Below are 376 nucleotides of genomic sequence, written 5' to 3'. Positions count from 1 at the left end.
CTCCGCGGCCGCAGCATCTCCGTGGGGCCTGGCTCCCTTCCAGGCTGCAGTATCCTGCTCTGCTGCAGGTCCCTTCCCCCGCGGCACCTCCAGACCTGGCGCGCAGGCTGCCTGCTTCAGCACCGCGCAGCCAGCTCTGCTCAGACCTCCTCCTCCTCACGTCCCCCTCCCCAGGGAAGCCCGCGGAGCTGCTTCACTCTCCCAGACCCGCTGGAGCTGCGGGGTGCTAGGGATTGCGGTGAGAAGAGCAGGGCGGCACCCTGCCTTTGGGGGTGACTGGCGGCGCCCGTTGTTCCCTGGCCAGCAAGGGAGAAAGGCAATGCTGAATCATCAGCCAGGCTGCTTCCCTGGCCCCGCTCCACAGGTAGCCGAAGCC

Source organism: Charadrius vociferus, unplaced genomic scaffold, assembly GCF_000708025.1.
Source record: "Charadrius vociferus isolate BGI_N301 unplaced genomic scaffold, ASM70802v2 scaffold586, whole genome shotgun sequence".
NCBI lineage: Eukaryota > Metazoa > Chordata > Aves > Charadriiformes > Charadriidae > Charadrius > Charadrius vociferus.
The sequence above is the reverse complement of the archived record's forward strand: the minus strand, read 5'-3'. Positions refer to the sequence as shown.